The sequence below is a fragment of the Marmota monax genome, unplaced genomic scaffold (genome assembly GCF_021218885.2).
Source record: "Marmota monax isolate L192 unplaced genomic scaffold, Marmota_monax_Labrador192_F-V1.1 WCK01_AAM20220418_F8-fsc00002, whole genome shotgun sequence".
NCBI classification, from domain to species: domain Eukaryota; kingdom Metazoa; phylum Chordata; class Mammalia; order Rodentia; family Sciuridae; genus Marmota; species Marmota monax.
In genome coordinates, this window is record NW_026693571.1 from 15,356,159 (window position 1) to 15,375,619 (window position 19,461).

The window sequence follows — 19,461 nt, forward strand, 5'->3', positions numbered from 1 at the left end:
AAAGATAGTGTGGTGGTCACTATTTTTTTTTTTAGCTCCTCATTCTTTCCTTTGGGAACTGCCATTCCTCCAACCCTTGAGAATGTGTTGGTGTTGGTGAAGAGGCTGCATCCTCCCCACCACAGGACTGGGCCAATTTAGTGGACACTGGATGACCCACTCAGAATCCTTGGGATTCTTTTTTTTATCAGTCCTGTGTACCTATTCCCAGCTCTTGTGTGCTTTACTGAAAAAGGATTTGGACCGGAGTCCTTCAGAGGCTGGACCTTGGGCACTGGATCTGCCTTGTCCAAATGCTGAGCTGAAAATAACTGGAAGTTTATGGCCCTCCAATCCCTCCAAACCTTGGGCCCCTTTGCCAGAGTTCTAACAAGCTTTGAGGTATCACGTATGCCCCAGAGTTCCTATATAATGCTTTGGAAATGCTTTACTAGCTTTCTCCATTACTGTTACAACTTCTGCATGGAAATATGCCCTTAATAAATCACCTTCAGTCATTTCTAAGATTTGAATCTGTGAAACTTTATCAGAGATAGTACATCACTTGAGCCAATGGATTCTGATGCCTTATCTTTCTGACCCAAGGATTGGCCAGAGGTGGGTAAACTATTAAAACTAGGCCAGAGTCCTCATTGTTTTGATCCGAGTGCTAGGGAGTGTCTTTCTATTCCTATGAATAGGTACACGGAACATAAGCCTGGGTTACCCAGGAGCTATCTTGTTACACATAAAACCTTTCCAAGAAAACAGAGGCAAGCAAAACTCAGAGACAAAGAAACACAACAACAGTGGCATCATTTGCATCTCTGGATCAAGCCTTTGCTGAAGTTTATTCTCCAACGCCGTCCATTTACCTGCAAATGCCATGATTTTATTCCTTTTATTGCTGAGTAAAACTCCATTGTGTATATATGCCACATTTTTTATCCATTCATCTACTGAAGGGCATCTAGGTTGGCTTCACAGTTTAGCTATTGTGAATTGTGCTGCTATAAACATTGATGTGGTTGTGTTCCTGTAATATGCTGATTTTAAGTCCTTTGGGTATAGACGGAGGAGAGGGATAACTAGGTCAAATGGTGGCTCCATTCCTATATTTCCAAGGAATCTCCATACTGCTTTCCATATTGGCTGTACCAATTTGCAGTTCCCCCAGCAATGTATGAGTGTGCCTTTCCCCCCACATTCTTGCCAACACTTATTGTTGTTTTCATAATAGCTGCCATTCTGACTGGAGTGAGGTGAAATCTTAGAGTAGTTTTGACTTGCATTTCTCTAATTGCTAGAGATGATGAACATCTTTTTATATATTTGTCAATTGATTGTATATCCTCTTCTGAGAAGTGTCTCTTCAGGTCCTTGGCCCACTTATTGATATTTTCTCTCATGTCATCCAGAATATAAAGAGATTGGATTGGAAAGAGAGTGGGGATGAATTCCCAGGCGGTGGTGGTAGTGGTGGGGGGCAGGCATCATCCCTGGAGCTCTGTGCAGAGCTGCCAGTGCTGCCTCATGAGCAGAGCTCTGGAAAAGGGCATCAGCCAAGGAGGGCAGGGTGGGGTGGGGGAACTGATGAATGAGTGTAGGCTGAGGAGGATCACAGAAAGTGCCCCAGAGTGTCCGTGGGTGTCGTGACATCTCAGTCCCAGTTTGTTTGGACTGATGATGTTTAAGCCCTGAAGATGATGGAAGTGGCTGACTGAAGTCTCAGCAGGTGCCAGTGTGGATGGCCCCTATGAAGAAGAGATACCCTGATTCTCACCCCAGAGCAACATGAGTGACCTTATTTACAGGAGAGAAGGACCCAGGCAGGGTGGCATACTCTTATAATCCCAGTGTTTTGGAAAGCAGAGGCCAACCTGAACAATTTAGCAAGACCCTGATGCCTCAAAATAAAACAATAAAAAGGTCTGGGGATGTATTTCAGTATAAAGTACCCCTGAGTACAGTACCCCTTGATACAAAACAACAACAACTAACCCCTCGAAACCACAACAACGAAAAGATCAAAACCAAAAAAACAAAACAAAACAAAAAACAAAGAGAAGGAAGACCCAAATTGAATGACCCCTCGTGGAAGGAGTACTTGAAGCAGATATTAAGTTGATTTGTAGAAAAAATAAATGTGACTGTATTTCTGCTACATTTGAGTTTGTAACTGAAATTCAAGTTCATCAAACATCTTATTAACAGTCATGGCATGTGGTCAAAGGAGTGTCAGAAAGTAGAACTTTAATTTTTAAGCTTTAATCCCTCAACTCAAAATTCAGTGTTTCTTCATGTAACCAAGGCTAAGAGAATGATTTGGATATTTACATTTTTTTTTAATTTTTAGAAACATGTCAAGTTCAACTTTTAAGGTAATAGGCTTTTGCATTCAGTTTACTAGCCGTATTACAACAATATTTATAATATATTTGCCTTTCTCCTTCTTCCTCCCAGGACTTCCCTTGTACTGATGTAAAACTCTATGCTACAAAATATTATTTTTAGATGAAATGGTCAAAAGTACTCTATTTTTTATTTTTTCATTTCTTTTGTAACCCAGGCAAGTAGTTATTTAGGGAAGACTAGATGAAAGAGAAAAGAGTAAAATGCATTGATAATTTAAAAATGCTCATTGCCCTTTTACAGAAATTGTACATTAGAATGTACAGACACATTTTGTCTTAAATGTTTGTATTTTTATATCCAACTTTTGAGGCTGCTCTCACATTGGTGGTCTGGATTGCAGTAGATGAATCTGAAGAATGTTCAGGTGTTCTGTTCCTACACTTTGAAGACCAATGAAGTTAGTTGATATATTAAATAAAGGTTTTTCTTCAGTGCAGTTGTGTGGCTGTGGTTCAGAGGCTGGAAGAAATTGGTATCACAGTCTCCATCCATCTCCCTTGATACCATCTTTAGTGAAAAATTCACCCTAAATTTGTAATAAAGCCTTTTGAGTTTATTGAACTAATTTCATTTTAATAAAACATCTATATGTATAGATAGTTTAATGGAAAGCTGGGGGAGAAGCACACTGGGAAAATCAAACCTGCTTCATAAAATCCCTGAAAAAAAAAAACAACTCTGTAGTTTCCATATTGTTACTCACAAACATAGAGGCACTCTTCTTTTTTGTGTGCCAATACATTTTATTGCTATAAAAAAATTTATCAACACGTTTTGTCTCTTTTACTCTTGCTTGCCCAAATATTTTTTCTACCTTAAGCATTTTCTCCTCTTTTCAAACTATATAGGTACCTAAATGTTTAGTTCATTTCTTCTTAAGTTTGCTCTGGTAGTGTGCCAGCCTGAGTCAGTTAGATCTCATGAAACAGCCGTATCAAGGAACGGAACACATGTACTCTATATTCTTTCTATTTTAATTTTTGCAACAACACACACATCCTCTTTTTCTTAAAAAGAGGTAATATATCAAAACCAGATATTTAAGTATTCTTATATATAAGACATACAAGAATGATACTAGTAACTGGGTATAGCTGTGAATATTTCAAAATAACATTCTTAAAATTGAAAAACAATCTGGTTGAATTCTTAAAAATTTATCATCTGTGATGTAAAAATGCAAGATTATATTATTTCTATGTACCCCCTCTAGCTCTAAATTTCCGTTTTGAAACCTTAGTATAAGTAAAATTTGGTGAATTATTTTTGAAAGCAGTTTGGGTCACAAACATGCATATTATTTTTCTGGGAAATAATATATAACAATTAGCACATCTGTTCTTTAGAATTTTGAGTCATTCTGAACCATGAGTGATTCACTGTTTGTTCATTTTTAGTTCGTGTTAGATGAAGATTCACAAGGTGCAAAAAAAAGGAGACATTACCCCAGAACAAATTTTAGTTTCTAAAGTTTGAATGAATGTTTCTAATAATAAAAATATTACTCACTGATGCTGAGGTGAAATTTTATAGGAAAACAAGAGTAGTAGGACATTTTAGGTATATATTCATGAGTCTTAAGAATGGATCTCAATAGGATAAATTCAGGTTACTCTTTTTTAAAACTTAAAACTTAAGAATGGGTATTTTTTTTCCCTAAGATATTCTGACAACTAGGACAATTATATTTGTTGTGATTATTCTGCAGACTGACTATGGTCTAAAGTTTTGCTCAGAGAGAACCACTCATCCTAATTATTTGCCTGCCAAGGTTATCTGTTATATTTTAAATGATTCATATTTTCAATGATTTTCCTATGAGAAAAGTATGAGAAACAAAAATAGAACTCTTAGGAGTTGATGAAGTAGCAGTTGCCCTGGGACAAATCTCCTTAAGCAGTAGGATCAGTTAAGAAAAGGAAATAAATATTTACTGAACTTTCCTACTCTGTACTTGGCACTGTGCCAAACCTTTGGCAAATATGTGTGAAGTAAATTGTTCATGGACACTGTTCTGCATCTACACTGAAGTCATTTATATCTCAATTAAAATGTATGCTCCCTTTGTGCTCCTCTCCCCCTTTTTGAAAATGGCAATAACTTATGTATACTCCCATTAGCCAAAATTTTAAGATGGGAAAGAACACCAGTGATAATGGATTCATTTTGCTTCAAGTACAAAGTTATCGATAGTATTGTTCCAATGCATTTTCAGTCCAAACCACCTCCTACCTCCTTATCTTTGTCACCACTCCCATCCCCAGGTCTGATACGCCAGGCCTTTCTCTCCAGAGCCTGTGCTTTGAGTCATACAGTCATGCAAGCTGCAACATATGCTGCCACCTCCTGGCACTTTTTGAAGAGGTGGAATCTGGTAGGAAAAGACTTCCACTTGGTTCACAAGCTATTTGCTAATATAAGGGCTCTTCATGTATTTATTCTCCCTTCTTGCTTAGACTCATCCAATTTGGGGGGAACAAATGAAAAATGCTTGGATAGGTCATCGGTTCTCCTAGTTTGTCCAACCTGATGGAATCTGAAACTTAACTGGTGATTCTGTTTTGCCATTTCATATGCAGCAGGGCAGTACTTGGTGGTTATGAAAAAACAGGTGGATTCTTTGATGAGTGCAAACTTCTTGCTGTTTATTCTATTCATACAAGTTTGAGTCAGAAACAGTGACATTCATCTGGAGCACTTAATCATACCACATCAAAACTAGGTGAAACATTTTTTGCCTCGTTGCTAGACATGCTTGCTTTAATTTTAATTGAAATGATCCAATTGAAATCGAATGTAATTGCCAATAAATGATATCATGTATATGAAAACCTTTAAGATTTTATTACTATTTCATATAAAATTGAGCAATATTAGTTTATTGGATTAAATTGCTGATTATTTCCAACATGTAAGGAATCTGAATTTTACGTATACAAAAATAGCTGGCCAAGAAAAATTTAACAGAAGGAACATGATTGATTCATTTTGAATTATGAGGAAAAGTCTTAATCCACATGCCTATTGCTTTCTTGGGAGAACAGTCAAAAAGAGAATTATCAAGGGTACTTTTTGCTTTGGTTATTGTTCAGTGGTTGGTACCTGCTATGAGGCCTCACATATTGTAAGCTCAGAAATGTCGACTGTATGAATGATTACTTTCTAGCTTTATTATGTATAAAATGTCTGGTTCTTCAGATGAATTTATGAAATCATGTTTTAAACTTAACAGTGGATTGGCTATCACAATAAGCAAATGTGTTCTCTTTGCTGGACAAAGTGCGGTTCAGAGGTCAGCCTGGTTGGCATCATCAAGGAACTTATGAGAAATACTGAATTTCAGGTGTTAACCAAGACCCGCTAAATCAGAATCTGCCTTTTAACCACATTCCCAGGTGGTTCATATGCATAGTAGAGTCTGAGAGATGCCTGAGCCATCATTATTATTTTTAGCTAGCTATAAAATCCATTGCCTCAGAGATTGCTGTTTTCCTAAATAAAATTATTCTGTGACCAGACTTTCCTATTTTCTGATTGAGTGTACACAAAATACGTTTTTCACAGCTTTGTTTCCTTTTTTCAATTCTAGGGTTGCTCAAGCTTAGAAAGTGTGTGAATTCCTACTCCCATACTGTGAATCAGGGGGCTTTTTATAAGGGAAACTCCCTTGTAGGGCCATCTGATTAAAACAATTTAAAAAACAATTGAACCAATGTTGGCTATTAAAACATTGGTACTTAGGTAGTTTTCTTGTTTAAAAGAATGCTTGTGAGGGTGCACAATCAGCACTACCCTTAAGGAAGATTTCCTGCCACAAAATGTTTAGAATGGCTCCTGAAAGAGAAAGTAATTATTTAACATCAGTTAGGTCTTTAAAAAAAAAAACAAAAAACCTTTTTCTGAGATGATGTAAATTTATGGAGGGGGTTGGATCACTTGCTTGCTAATTTTTAATTTGCTTTTCAACTAATTGTTATTAACTCACATGCCTACTTTTTAATAGAAAGAACATTTTTCTGTTTTAACTTGCCTAAAGTTAGGAAAGTACTTACAGTGGTTGTTAATAATGTACTCTTCAATGGAGTCAAATGATCTAAACTAGGTATCTTCCAAGTCATCTCCTGTATACAAAGCCTCCTGTGCCTTGCATCTTCCGAGGGAAGGCAGGCTCAAGTTATGCCTGAGACTGGGCTGACTTCTGTCTGAGGACATACCCTTGGGATGGTCATGGAGCTGGTGGCAAGAGAAAGAAAATGCACTGGGAAGAATGGCACTGCCCACGGGTGTGCATTGCCCACATGTGACAAAGGCTTACCTTGAAGTTGTGCATCTGCCTGGCCTAGAAAGGGGCCAGCACATAGGAGGGGTGCAAAAAATGCTTGTAATTATGTTGTGGTGCATTTATGTACTGGTTTATAGTTTCATTTTTTTTTCATGAGAATGTGATTAGTGAGTGGGACTTGATATTTTCACTCGCAATGTCCCTGTGCCTAGCATATGACTTTGCAGGTAGCAATTGCTCAGTGTTGGTGAATGTCTAGGTGCTTGGTAATAGCTCAGGCACTGAATATTCTGGTTTTCTCACTTAATTCTCACAGTGCCCTTATAATGTAACAGTAACTAATATTTACTCTGCCAGTGTCCTATGTTCTAAGTGCTTTTCGTTTATTCACTCACCTGATGTTTTTCACAACCATTTGATACTTAAAAATAGGAATTACTGTTATAATTTTCCTTTGCAGATGGGGAAACTGAGGCATAAAAGGGTAAAGTTGCTTAAGGTAACACCCATAGAGAATCAAGGTAGGCTTGAAACTCAGTGGTTTGCCTCCAATATCCATGCTCTTCACCACTCTAATAGAGTTGCTCATTGGTTTTCCCATTTTGTGGGTGAGGAACTTCAGTTTTCAATAGATTTCCCATAATTGTACTTTTGTGGCAAACTGGACCTGAGATACCCATCTCTATACTAAGGCTCTTCTCACTACACCACAGTTCTAGACATTTCATTATGACCCCAGAGACAGAAATTTCCAAGAAGAGTGTGTCTCCAATGCCAAAAAGGTCAAGGAGATTCATCATCAGAGACATAGTAAAAACTAAAACTCCCTGAAACTTCAACAAAGCCTTTTTAGGTATAATCCTGTAATATTCTTTGTGGCTCTGGTCAACACATTTTAAGAAAATTGTTGGGGAAAGCCCAACAATTACAAGGAAAAGGGATGTCAGGGCAGTTGTCTGTCTACTGGCATGGTAGCAAATGAGTGTGCTTCAGTCCAGGAAGACAAGAGCTGATGGTGAATGTGTTTTTACTTCACATCCAAGCATTACAAAGTATAGAATTGAGTTCTAAACAACCCCAAAGTATCACTGACGCTTGATCAGTTTGTTTCCAGAATTTATTGCAAATAAAGTTTTAGACATTGGGTTGTAAGCTAATAGACTTACTAGACCAACAGGGATGAATATATGAATGTGTCTTTAATGAATATGGATACATATCCCTAATGTGTCACTGGGGAAAGATTGGCTTTGTTACTCATTTTTGTCTTTGAGATAGATATGGAAGAGCTTGGTGTTTAGAATCAGAAGGACCTGAGTTTAAATCTTACCTCTGTCCCTTACTTGTTATGTGACCTTGGGCAAAATTCTTAATTTCTTACTTCCTCAATTTCTTTCTTTTTTTAATTTATTTTATTTTTTAGGTGTAGATGGACACAACACAATGCCTTTATTTTTATGTGGTGCTGAGGATTGAACCCAGGTCCCGCCTGTGTGAGGCGCGCGCTCCACCGCTGAGCCACAATACCAGCCCCCTCAATTTCTTGATTTGTGCAATGGGATACTAATGATCCTCAAATCACAAGTGTAGAGAGAACTGATCAGATTACTTTTGAATGAAATTAAATTATTGCATACAAGCACATGAAAAGTGCTTGGTCCAAGGCACAAGTTCTCCATTTTAGGAAGATAATGCAGATATATTTGAGTGGAAGAACAGGGATAAGTTTTTCTCCTGTGTTACAGGAACTTCACTGTGGAATGCTCTGGTGATGTGCTAGCTTTGTCTGTGTGGTATAAACTGCATCGTCATAACTGTTCCCAATGGTTAGCAAGAAGAAAATGGGAAAATGTTGCATCTAATAGAGACCAAGAGCTCTCTTATTAAGCCTGCATTCTCTGTGCTGTTTCAATGTGATGGTATCTGTGGCACTGGGAAGGAAGCTGTATGAAGAAAATGGGCAAATACCTACTGAATGGTTCAGTAACTGGCAGAAAACCCCCATGAACAATGGGCTGTGGCTGAGAAGTTGCCTTGCTCTGAACTGAGTCAGAAAGAAAAGTCATGCAGAATATTAATACCAGGAGGCTAATTCTCCTGTGTGGAACAGTGGTCTAGATTTGAATGGATCATGTGGTTGGAAAGTAGAAACCATTTCATCTGAAATAAATTCCAGTGTGTACTTCAGAATGCCTGACTTCAGTTACAGAAATGCTGGCCATAACTCCAAAATGCTTCAGAAGCACCTAAGTTTAATGAGGAAAGCATTCAAATGTGTTGATTCAATGCAAAATTAGAATACTGGGTTTATTTTGTTTCAGAATGAAGAACTTTAGACTTGATGTATATTAATAATTGGTCAAAATAAAACTCTTAAAAATTGGAGAAACTTATATTGCCATGTATTTTTTTTTATAAATCCAGTTCTTTCAGAAAGCCATTGAAAATGTGCAACAAGAACCATAAAAAAATTCATGCATTTTGACTCAATTTCATTTCTGAGAATTTGTTTAAGTCAAATAATTTTTTTTTTTTTGTCTTTTGACAAAGACTCCCTCCTTGACCAAACCTTAGTCAAGCTTTTCTGAGTCTTCCACTGGGCTTCAACCTTGGCCTTCTTTGTCTGTCCTGCCCTTTCATAGCCCAGTTTAGCAAGAACCCCACTCCCCATTGGGGTCACCCTTGATGTCTGATCAAGTTCCTCATCCCCTCATTGATGCATAGGCCCTTGGCTCATTTTTAGTAAGGATCTTCTTAGGTCAGTTTAGCAAGAATCCCCCCAGCCTTGAGGTCTCCTCTTAGTAATTTTCCATCCACTGACCCCTCACCCTGTTCCTTGGTGATAAATCCTTACCTGTACTTGCTGTATTAAGAGGTAAGCCTGATTTCCTTCCCCTATAGCATATCTGTTTGCAATAATATTGAATAAATATTTTAAAAATAAGTAACAGAATATTTTTTCATATATATATATATGAAAGAGAGAGAGAGAGAGAGGAGAAAAAGAAAAAAGAACTGGAAGCATTCTGAATATTTAGTACTGAGGGATTGACTAAATGAATTTAAAAACATAAACTTTCCAATAGCATGTTGGCACTCATAGACAAATAGAGGTCAATGCTAATATAGTACCATGTTCACACTGCTCTAAGTGCCTCACAAGCCAGTCATCAGAAAGGAGCTAAAAGCTGCCATATTCCAAGGCAGCAGCATCCTACCTCACATCATCCCTGGCTTTCTTCTCAGCAGCAGAGGCTGCCTGTGCTCCTCAGGCCTCGTGCCAGGTAACATGGCTTCTGTATAGCTGCTTGAGTTTCTGTTGAGCTGTGACCTCTGTTACAGTAATGCTGTCCACAGCTCCAAAATGCTTCAGAAGCACCTTCTCCATTTCTCTCCACAAAGGGGCAATATGGAGGAAATGATTCTTTCTTTCTAGCCCTCATAGGCAGGAGACTCGTTCATCTTTCAGGTGGCATGGAGCAATGAGCGGCACATGCTGAGCTTCGTCACTCTTGTCTCCTGGTAACTTGTGGACCTGTGTTGCCGTCGGTCCTTTGTCTCCTGACAGTAACTAGACTAGATCCAGGATAGCCTTTGGCAGGCCTAGTTTAATTTCTAAGCCTGATAATGGGTTAGTAAATCAAATGGTGCCTGCTCTGTGGCCCAGGGGACTTCATTTCAGAAGAGGTTTGCATTCCAGGTGAGGTGTCAGTTCACAGTTGTGCTGCCTACCACAAGTTACTAAGGCCATTTGTTCTGAAATGATTTGGTTTTGCCTGACCTGTAATGCTTGTTTCCCACTTTGCTTTGTAACTGGATTATTATGAATATTTGTCGGGTTTTAGAATACAGAGGAAAGGAAGTGGTGGTGTGTTAATAAACTGTTCCTCTGGGGGGGGGGGGGACAGGGCTGGATTTGTAACAGTTGCTGATTTTTGTAAATACTCTCACTGTGGTTTGTTTCCAGCTCCCAGTGGTTTAACAACAGCTTGTTGACAAAATTCCTGAGTGCTTAACCACTAGCTCCAGTACACCATGGAAAGGAGGGCGCCATTAAGCTTCACCAGATATGAGCCACCACAGTGAAGGAATGGCTTTCTCTGGATCAATTTCCAACATCCTGGGGAAAATCCTGGGTTGCCCAGCTTGTCTGTCAGGTTTCTGTTCCCCGAATTGTTGTCGACTATGACCAGGGGACCAGGACTGCATGGTAGAAGTTGTTGGAAGTGTGTTTTAATAAACCACAGGAGGCGAATTTGGGGAATTATAATACCCCAGTCTTGGTCTCTTCAAAGCAGAGCTTGGTGTAAAGACTTATGTATAACAAATTTCTCAGAAATAAAATCCTTGGAAAGCAGAAGTACAGAACCACTGGGAAAGGAGGGAAAGGCAAAAGGATGCTTTCTGAAGTTCTACAAATCAGTTACTCTTCTGTCACTATTGGATAATAAAAGGGTAACCTCAAATAATACCTGGTAAGGAATGAGCTGCGTGCTGCCAGGGGACTTTACTGGAGCCTGAGAACAAATCCAAATGCTGATGGAGGTGGAGGGAAGAGAGGAGCACACCCTTCTTCAGGACCCCTCTGGAATTCCTGGATTGAGATGTACTATCTGCACCATTTCCCCTGCTCTGAAGGCATTTTGGTTGTGAGAACCAAATTTCCTTTATCATTTAAGTTAGTTTGAATCATGACACTTGCAACCAAAATCTTCTAAGTGCTACACGACCTCAATCACAAGGATTACACCGTATTCTGGTTGTTGGAGTGTTTTCTAGAAGGATGCTACCTCTTAGGGTAAGGGCTCACACATCTGATTTAACTTGTATCCACAATCCCTAACAGAGCTCATGGCATATAATAGAAGCTTAATACATAATGGATTGAAGGAATGCAACTATAATATTTATTTTGTCCCAGTAATATTGATCTTTTCTGGTATCATGAATGCTTTTTTAAAGAATATAAGTGGGGTGGGGGGGCTTGGGATTTAGGTCAGTAGAGGACTTTCCTAGTGTGTGTGAAGCCCTGGATTTGATCCCCAGCACAACGACTAACTAAATAACTAAATTTTTAAAGTGGGTTAAGAATTTTTTTTTCATGCAGAGAAAAAAACAGATCAAAAATTTCAAAAAAAATTAATTAAATATATTTTCTCAGGAATCAATAAAAAGGGGTGGTTACCTAAGAAAGCTATGTTATTTAAAGCTGTCCTGTTAAAAGTATATCTTAGCAGTGCACAGAGGTGCACATCTGTAATCCCAGCTGCTGTGGAGGCTGAGGCAGGAGGATTGCAAGTTGGAGGACAGCAATTTAGAATTTATTTCAAAATAAAATAAAAAGGACTGGGGATATAGCTCACGGGTAGAGGCTTGGGCTTTGATACCTGATCCCTGGGGCCACACACACACACAAAAGTAACATATCTCCTTAGACACTAACAAAGCTGAAAGTTTAATAAAAGTATAGTTACATTATAGAAACCTAAACTCTACCATATTATAATATAGTGGGAAATTTTTTTACTTCTAAAAATAGAATCTCTATAAAATGAAAACATGGCAAAGAGAAAATGTGATTGTGTTGATAATATTTTATCTTGATTAAACTTAAATGAATCACCATGAATAATTTTGATCCTATTGATTAAAAACTAGCAAAAGAAATGTTTATTCAATGGTCTACTTCATCCTCCAATATTAACACTGTGCTACTTCTTCCACATTAAACTTTCTGAAGGAGAATCTACAGTGTGGGAGAGTCAGCAAGTCCACAATTTAATCCAACTCTTCACCAAATTCACTGTATTTCCTGAGCACAGCTTGTTGAATGAGCATTTAAGGAAAACTTCATGAGAAATCTTAAAACTATATATATTCTTCCAGATTATCTGGGACCACTTTACTATTGACAGTAAACTCAGGGGAGTTGTAAGTTCTACTTAAATATATCTCTCTAGAACCCAGCATTTAGAAAAACAGGATGCAGACGAACAAAAGGACGAGTCTTCAAAAATATTTATCCTTAAGTTTTAGGTGACACAATATCTTTATTTTACATTTATGTGATGCTGAGAATCAAACCCAGTGCCTTGTGCATGCTAGGCAAGCACTCTACTACTGAGCCATGACCCCAGCCCCCAAAGGACAATTTTAATAATAATAAAAAACTTTAAAATCTTAATAATATTTTGGGGGCCACGGTAAATTTGAGGCAAAGTACAAACTCTTATTTCTTCTTCAGAACTCAAAAATCTCATTCTTACAATCATTTATGTTAGTTAATAAAATCATTAAAATCAAAATGAAACAAAACCTAATGCTTCCACTTTTCAATGTGAATTTGAGGTTAGAATTTTTTAAGTTCATGAATTTCTGGTAAAAATATTTTGCCTTCTCTGTAATTATCAAAATTTTATTACAGGATGATGCAGGTATCTGGTCAGAATGAGAAAAGGCAACTTTAAAATCTTCTTTTGATTTATTAAGAATCCTCCTTTCTTCTCTTCTCTCTTTTCTTCCTGCCCTGCTTCTTGTCTCCCTCTCTGTCCTCATCTCCTCTGTTATTCTTTCTTTCTTTTCCTTTCTTGTCTTTTTAAAAAGATGATCTCAGTCTGGAATAAACATTCTTGCGAAATTGGCCAGGAATTTTGCCAAGTGTAGTGTCTACACGTCAGCTGTTTTCTGGAAAATAATTACACCATGTGACAATGTCTATTATTTTAATTAGTACTGAGGCGTGCCTCAAAGATGTTTCATCAGGTCAGGATTTCTTATACTGGCAATGGCTTGTTATTTCCCGATGTGCTGATTAAGCAGATAGGTGACACTTGGCATTTTATATAGGTGAGTAAAATAATTGTCATAATTATTAAGCCAGAACTCACGGAAGTAATAAACATTCCCCATGTTACAAAAGGCTTTAGGATCTGCAGCCCAGGGGTCTTGAGATGTTCAAATTACCCAAAGGAAACATTAACCTAATTCTAAGTGTGGAAAGGCCACTCTGTGAAGGCCTGGCACATCTGTGGATCTCAAAATGCTTTGTCATAAAGTTTCTAAAATTTAGTCTGTCATCTGAGGCCTGTTGCATTTCCATGATACTTGGACACACCTGTGTGTTGAATTCAAGTACTACTTCCAGGGACTGCAAAAAAAAAAAAAAAAAAAAAGGCACTTTGTGTATTGAGAACACATGTCAGAAATTCTCCAACCTGAAAACAAAATGTTTTTAATAGTAGTACAGTGGAAAACAGAAGCTTTATTTCCTCTTTCCACAAATGTTTCCCAATATCAATGTAGGGTGAACTAAAGATTGAAACAAGAAGTGTTTCTCTGAAATAAGACTATTTTATAATCATTACATGGGATTTGGAACTACAACAGAACACATATTAGCACAGAGGTTTTTTTTTTTTTTTTGCATGTCTTCTGTGTGAATAAATGTGGTTAGTTTTATTGCAAGGCTTTGTGGAGGCTGGAAGGTCACAGATTCTGTGTGTGGATCTTCTCTCAAGGAATTGGTACCCCTGAGACCAGTCATTCTGGGAAGAGGAGTTTCACAGCCCTGAACTGGAATGACACTGGTTGGAGGAATGGAGTTCCTTCCTCTTTTGGATCTTAATTTCTTAGTCTAAGTCAATTTGTAGACTCTGGCCATTGCTGTTTGAGGTGGGTTCCAAGATAGTGTCTGTCACTTGAATGTGAGAACCTCAATTCAGTTGGAATTCAAGGAGTGCATACCATCATTTGTAATCTCTATTGTCTATATAAAAAAGCATCACTCTTGCTGGGTGTGGTGGCGCATGCCTGTAATACCAGAGACTTGGGAGGCTGAAGCAGGAGGATCACAAGTTCAAAGCCAGTCTCAGCAACTCAGTGAGACCCTGTCTCTAAATAAAATACAAAAAGGGCCACAGATGTGGCTCAGTGGTTAGGTGCCCCTGAGTTCAATCCCTGGTACAAAAAGTGTGAACAACAATTTTAGTGTTCATACCTGGAAAGGATACCTTCTCTGCTTTGCATTGCATGAGGAACCTGTCCTTACTCATCTGGGAAGATAAGGTAAGCTTTCAGTTTTCAGTCTGTATTGTTATTGCTGTCACTTTCCTTTGGATGACACTGTAGTCAACTCAAGGTCAAGGCTTGGTCTGTGATTTCTTCTTTTGTGCTATACTCAGCAATAGGAACTTCTGCTCAGTCTCCCAGACCTGACACAGGGTCTCAGGCTCCCATAGTGTATTCTGTATATGATGCTTTGCCACATCTGGGAGGCTGCATTTGGGCAAGTTTTATTGTGGTACAATTGACAAATAAAAATTGTACAGATTTAGGGCATACAATGTGTGGTATTCTTATACATTGTGTAAAGGTTACCACAATCAAGCTAATTAACATGTTCATCAACTCACATAGTTATTTTGTATGTGTGTGCTGAGAACACTTAAGATCTATTCTCCTAGATGATTCAAGTATATAATACATTTCCATTAAGTACAGTTCCCATATTATACATTAAATATCCAGAACTTATTCCTCCTGCATAGCTGAAACTTTGTATCCTCTGGCCAATATCTTCCTACCCACTCCCATTTCCCCTGTTGATCACTATTCTACTCTCTGCTTCTATGATTTCAATATTTTTTAGATTACATAGAGTGAAATCATGCAGTATTTGTCTTTCTGTATCTGTTATTTCACTTAATATAGTGATCTCCAGGCTCATCCATGTTTTCACAGTGGTGGGATTTCTTTCAATTTCAAAGCTGAAGGGCCACACCTGTAATCCCAGTGACAACAGAGGCTGAGGCAGGAGGACTGCAAGTTTGAGACCAGTCTCAGGAACTTAGCAAGGCCCTGAGCAACTTAGTGAGACTCTGTATCTAAATAAATAAATAAACAAACAAACAAATAAATAAATAAATAAAATGGCTGGGTATGTGGCTCAGTGGTTAAGCACCCCTGGGTTTGATCACTGGTACCAAAACAAACTACAAAAAAAGGTCCAAGGCTATTTGATTGGGTCCACATTTTCTTTATCCATTCATCTGGTTAGCATACACTTAGGCTGCTCACATATCTTGGCTATTGTGAATATGTTATGCTCGAATTCGGGACCCCCAAAAGACCACCGGAGACCAAGATCGATGTAAACAGCAAAGAGGTGTTTATTGCGAGCTAGCTCGGTCCTCCGCGCGCACACACAGCAACTGGTGATGCTGAGAGGCCCCGAGCCCAGGGTTTGCAGCAGTTTTATACATTCTTTGGAGAAGGCGGGGACCCCCATATACATCATAGCATCTCTTAGCAAATCATCACACACCGAAGGAAAAATCAAATAACAACTCTAAAACATGATTAGCACATTCACTGGCGGGAACAAGTTGGGTAGGGGTGATTGGTCAGTACAAAAGGGGTATTCATTTGAACTGATTGGTTTAGGCCACAAGGGGTGTACATGCTAAACTACATGGTTTCCCAACATGTTATCAACCACCATAAACTACTGGGAGGGTCATCTGGCATCCCAGGTATTTCCCTGTCTCATGCTGATTGGTGGCTGCTAGGGGGTTGCTATGGATCCCCACCTAGCCTGACTGAGTCAGGGACACCTGGCGCAGCAGATCTCTCCTGTTATTTGTAGATAAACAACTTAGCAGGGTGGGAATGTGCCTAGGAGTGCTCTGTGGGTCTTTCCAAGGACAAAGGTCATGTCCTTCCCTTGGACAGGCTTTGCTCTGAGGTAGAGGCTGGTTTTTCAAATAGTGCTGCAATGAACACACAGGTAGACATATCTATGAGATACTGATTTCATTTTCTTTGGATGTACACCCAGCAGTGGGATTGCTGAATCTTATAGTAGTTCTACTTCAATGTTTTTTGAGGAACTTCAATACTGTTTTTCATACTGGCTGCAATAATTTACATTTCTACAAAAAATGTACAAGGGTTTCATTTTTTCTGCATCCTTATTAACATTTGTAATCTTTAGACTTTTTGATAATAGCCATTCTAGTGGGTGTGAAGTGTCAACTCATGGTTTTGGTTTGTATTTCTCTGTGAATTAGTGATGTTGAGCATTTTTCCGTATGTGTCTTGACTATTCCTATGTCCTCTTTTGAGAAATGACTGTTCAGCTTATTTGGCCACCTTTATTTACTTATTAAAATATTTATTTTTTAGTTGTAGTTGTACACAATACCTTTATTTTATTTATTTTTGTGTAGTGCTGAGGATAGAACCCAGGGCCTTGCACATGCTAGGTGAATGCTCTACTGCTGAGCCACAACCCCAGCCCCTCCTTTGCCCATTTTTAAATCAGGGTTTTGTTAGTTTTTGCTCTTTAGTTGTTTGTGTTCCTTATATATTTTGGATATTAACCCTTTATCAGATAGATGATTCAGAGATAGTTTTTTTTCCATTCTCCAGTCTGTCTCTTCACTCTAATGATTTACTTCCTCTGCTGTGTAGAAGTTTTTTATTTGATAATATCCCATTTGTCTATTTTTATTTTTGTGTCTGTACTTTTGGGATCTTATGTAGCAAAATCGGTGCCTATATATATCTTTGTTTTTATTTATTTATTTTTTTGGTACTGAAAATTAGGGGTGCCTTACTACTAAGTGACATTCCAAGCCTTTTTTTTTTTTTTTTGGTACTGGGGATTGAACTCAAGAGCACTCAACCACTGAGCAACATCCCCAGCCCTATTTTGTATTTTATTTAGACACAGGGTTTCACTGAGTTGCTTAGCATCTTGCCATTGCTGAGGCTGACTTTTAACTCACAATCCTCCTGTCTCAGCCTACTGAGCTTCTGGGATTACAGGCATGCACCACCATGCCTGGCCCAAGTCATTTTTATTTTTTATTTCGAGACAGGTCTGGTTAAGATGTTGATTTTCTCACTAAATTGCTGAATCTGGCCTTGAACTTGTGATCCTCTTGCTTCAGCCTCCTGTATTATTAGGATAACACACATGTACCACCATATCTGGCTCTATTCCAATGTTTTGAAGTGTTTTCTTTTTATTGATGAATTATAATTATATATAATAGGGGAATATGTTGTTTCATATTAAAAAATTTACACAATATAAAAGTATAATTTGGAAAATTTTACTCCCCGGTACCTCCCTTTTCCCTCCTATCTTATGTCTTTTTTGTCCCCCTCTTTTACTCTACTGGTTTCCCCAATGGAGCTAATATAACTTTTTTTTTTCTGTCAAGCTTTCTATAGTTATTTCTTTTTATTTAGTCAAGTCTTGTTTAACTGTGCTAGCCCTGTTGTATCTTTACTTGTTGGCATAAAAGGAAGGGTCTATGTCTAAAAATAGGATGTTAAGGGTAGTGGGCACGCCCTTACTCTTCTCTCAACCCACACTTAGTAGTGTGTCCAAGGTGCAATCCCTAGGAGAAATTAATCTGTCAACTAAAGATGAGTCTTCATGCCCTTTACCCTTTATACCTTTTTATTCTTACCATCCCTTGACAATTTTGGAAGATCTGAATTTGATTTCTATTAAAGAAGAAACAAATTTTTATTAAAAAAAAAAAGCCATGATTTGGATTCCCATGCTCTATGTGGTACTGTTTGCAACTAGGGAAACTTCCTAAATTATGCATCTTGGATTTGTGTTTCCAGGGAGAATAGAGTGTTTCTCTCTGATTAGCAGGATAAATTAGAAATTCTTAACCTAGAAGCAGGATAGAAAGGAGACAGAATGATACCCACCTTATATTTAATTTTTAGTCACTGAAAACAGTACATGAATGAACCTAAGCTAACTAGTTGCATAAACTTCTCTTTGGCTTCTTAGTACAGTTTTATTAATTAGTAACTATTGACATTGAGTCAATACAGTTGGATTTTATTCTCGTCACAGGACTATCATAGAAGTAGAGAAAATTGGTGAGATCTATTTTAGACTTGGCATGCTAATAAAGGAAATGAATAGTTGTTTTCATATTTGGCTTCTATTCAAGAACTAAGGATGATTACAAGGAGGAAAAATGGGTCATTTTTTTTTTTTAACAGGATCAACCTATGTTATAAAAAAAGAAAGGTAACACATTTTCTCTCCCTTCAGACAAGGTTACTGCTAGTCCAGTTTGGTTTTTTTTTCTTTTTCTTTTTTTCCTTCTTTCTGGATAAACGGCCTTGAATATGAGCAAATGGTTTCCAACCCTTACCAAGTTTCTCAAAATCTCTTTAAAAGGAGATCTATTGCCACCTAGTGTCTAACTCCCAGAATAACTGAATTACTGTGTTCTGAAATATTTGTAAAACTGGTACAACCGCTTGGTGGCACTATGGACATATACATTAAAGGCACAATTCCACATTTATGCTACTGGTTTTATCTTGGTTCCTCGGAGTTTGTTAAATGTGGCATATACATTGTTTTCCTTTTCAAGTTAACATATTTTCTAAGAAAATATGACATTTTCTAAGAAACTTGTCATATTTTTCTTTTTAAACCCTCATAGGTCATGAGAAATATAAACACTTTCAGATTAAATTACTGATTTTGAAAATGTAAGGCTTTAAATAGTTAATAAGATTAATGTGTTCTCTTGTCCCTTTATTTCCCTTATCCATATAGTTGTAAACGAAGCCCATCTCAAATCAGAGGAAAAGGTCTTACACATTTGCACAAATACTAAGTGCAAATATTCAACACATTTCCTACATAATCCAAAAGAAGAAAAAGAAGCAACTCAGATGAAGCTATTTTATAACAGGGATCATTGTATTTAGAAAGTGTAGTGGTAGTAGGAATCATT

At 37.8% G+C, this 19,461-nt stretch overlaps 2 long non-coding RNA genes across 2 annotated transcripts in view; both read left to right on the top strand.

Moving 5' to 3' along the window:
- Positions 1-11,580, top strand: part of LOC124102470 (uncharacterized) — a 36,652-nt gene extending 25,072 nt beyond the window's left edge. Inside the window, exon 2 of the long non-coding RNA XR_006854883.2 lies at positions 10,644-11,580. This is a non-coding gene — a long non-coding RNA (uncharacterized LOC124102470). The remainder of the gene's footprint in view (positions 1-10,643) is intronic.
- The window catches only part of LOC124102469 (uncharacterized), a 92,940-nt gene that overhangs the window by 26,233 nt on the left and 47,246 nt on the right, over positions 1-19,461 (top strand). The window lies entirely within an intron of this gene.